Below are 3,027 nucleotides of genomic sequence, written 5' to 3'. Positions count from 1 at the left end.
AGCCTCGTCCGGAAGGGCGGGGGGGTGGGAGGTGGTCCCACTTCTCCCGGGGCCGGCACCGGGCCACGTCCGCGGGCAGCGGGTCCTGAAAGCTCCCGCCCCGCCCGCCCTCTCCGCGACGGCTCACCGGCACCGCGAGACCCCGCCCGACCGCCGAGAGTTCGGCACCAGAGGCCCCGCCCCCTCCTAGTCCGCGAGCACGGGAACACCCTCCCGGCTTTTCACTGGCCCGACGCTGTGTGACGTCACCAAAATGGGCGCCGGGAAATGACATTTCCACACGGGGCGGGGCTTCGCGTCCTCTTAAAGGAGACGCGCCAAGACTTATGAGGCAGGTGCTCCAATGACACTTCCTGCAGAGCGGTGGAGGCTGTGGTTACTGTCCGAGCACCTCCGTAGAAAGTTCTATTTTTCCAGAAATTTGTCCATGTTCTCTAAATTTTCACATTTCTTATCACAAAGTCGTTGATGATATCCGTATTAATGGATGGCAACATTATCTGTAACACTGCCCTTTTTAATAGGGATTTGTATGCCTTTTTGTCTTGACTAGCCTTTCCGAAGGTGTGTATATTTTAGTTAGAAAGAAGCATATTTTGGCTTGGTTGCTGCCCTCTCGTTTTTGTTTTTTAATGAATTTCTGCTCTTTCTTACTTTCCCCCCTTCTCTCTCTGGGTTCATTTGGCTGTTACTTTCTTACCTAATACTACCAGCCTTTCTTTTAGGCTTCACCCCTCCACCTCTCCCCACAGAAAATGAGGATCGTATGTACAGCTTTCACTCGCACACACTTCCCCACCCTCTGACCCTCTTCAGAGCTTTATGGCTGTATGGTTCAAACTCAGTGTTGATCCTATTAGGACCATGTCAATACTAACCCCTGCTGAGTCAGCTAGTATTACCGGGGTAACTTTTTCTTTCCCACCCACCCTTTTCTTTTCCTTGGAGTATGTCCCTTGGTTTCCTAGGAACTTGTCAATAACTGAATCCCAACTCCTGTACAAGTACGTTCAAAGGCGAGAAGCAGTCTTAATAACTAAGACATCTCTGGGGCTCGCTCACATCTAATCGAGACTGGATGCCTTCTCTTCTGACGTACAGCCGCCATCCTGGAAGCTTTCACTGTGCCAGCTTCCACCTTGCGCCTTGGCGTTGGGTCCGTTTCCTGTATACCGTGGTTTCTCCTTTCTTGGTTTACTTCATTTTGGAGGAGTAGTACATTAACTAGTGGTTTCTGCGGTGTACGTGAGACATAAATTTTTAAAGAAACTAAATCTTTAGCTTGACTCTTAAGCTAGCTCAAAATATTCCCTCCAGAATTATGAAAGTCAAGGTCCACATTCCTCTACGGTCCCATGTGGCAACTGAGGACCATGCAGTTATTTTGATACCTGATACTTTGTACGTGTCCTGTTGATTCTCTCCAAAAGCTGTAGCATCTTTTCTCTCCGGTATGGACATTTCAGTGATGTTCTGGCAAGAGTCTTCCGTTGTGTTAACACCACATTGGCTCTCGTAATCTGGAAAATTTGGCCTTTGTTCTCAGAATGCTCTTGATCTGTTGGAATCCACTGCAAGACATGTGACCATTTCTTTGCTCACATTCAGTACTGGTATGTTAGGTCTTTGTCAAAAACATACCTGCATATGAATTAAAACATAAAGACGAGGGGCACCTGGGTGGCTCAGTCGGTTAAATGTTTGATTTCGGCTCAGGTCACGATCTCACGGTTCAAGGGTTCAAGCCCCGCATCAGGCTCTCTGCTGTCAGCGCAGAGCCTGCTTCAGATCCTCTGTCCCCCCCTCTCTCTGCCCTTCCCCCACTTGCACTCTCTCTCAAAAATAAATAAACATTAAAAAAAACAAACAGAAAGACGAATTTATTGCAGGGCTTCCGGCCTGCAAACCAGGTAACTCAAGGCTCCAAAAGCAATCAGTTCCAAGTTGCTTACAGACTAAAGGACACTTACAAAAGTTGTTTTGCTTTTTCAGCTGATTGGTTACCTAGTGGTCTTCTTTCTTATTTGGATCAGGGTAGTGGAGTCGGGGAGTGGGGGGGGGGGGGGGGGGGGGAGGGGAGAAGTCCAGAGAGAGAGTGAACAGACCCGGCGTTTGGGGGCTGGCTGGTGTCCTCTGCTGACTTCTAACAAGAGCTTTCAATTCCTGTAAGGTTAAATTTCCTTTACGCGCCTGCGCTGATGGTGTACATTTTGTCCCTGACATAAGTGACTCCATTTTAGTCTGGTTCTACACCATCAGGCTGGTGAGATTCCCCAAGAAGTCTCTTTCTGCTCTGCTGCTGCCTACAGGATAGGAGCCCTTTTACCCGGCAGCAGACCTTACACACGGAAGGCTGAATGCGGCACACCTCCCTTCAGGGCCCACTGGGCTGGGGCAGGCACAAGCATCCCACCGTGTGTAGTGGGGGATCCTGGCGATCCCGTGACCTGGCTCTCCGCCAGTCCTCACACTCTCACCCTCTTTCACGGCCACTTCTAAGGTCCCTGGAACTGCCGACTCCACAGCCTTTGGGAGCTTGGCAGTAAAGTCAGATTCTCAGATACGCTCCCTTCTTACAAGGTCGTTTTCTCATATGTGTCTGTATTAGTTACCATTCATCTATTTTCTTGAGGTTCCAAAATGTGTTGCCATTCAGTCATCTTAAGGGATTTATACTTTTTTTTAAAAAGTGAAATTTCCTATCATTTTAACAGAATTTCAGAAAGGAGTTCTGGCAAACAGCCACACCTACCATACAGGAGACTGGAAAATGAAGACTATTCTGGGAATTTAAGCGTCCAGCTAAAACTGTGGGTTCTATTATCACAGATAAAAAAATGGACAGTGAAGGAAAACTAGCAATTGTGCCACACAAATTGAGCTGGTTTTGAGACAGAGACAAGCCACCTTTTCAGTAGAGCAGGAGGGGTGTGTGGGGGGGGGGGTGGCTGGGGGTGAGGGGGATCGGGGTGAAGAATGAAGAAAATATCTGAAATCACACACACAGAGAACGTGCTAAAGCATCAC

The sequence above is a fragment of the Panthera tigris genome, chromosome C1, assembly GCF_018350195.1.
Source record: "Panthera tigris isolate Pti1 chromosome C1, P.tigris_Pti1_mat1.1, whole genome shotgun sequence".
Taxonomy (NCBI): Eukaryota; Metazoa; Chordata; class Mammalia; order Carnivora; family Felidae; genus Panthera; species Panthera tigris.
Note: the sequence above shows the minus strand (reverse complement) of the source record.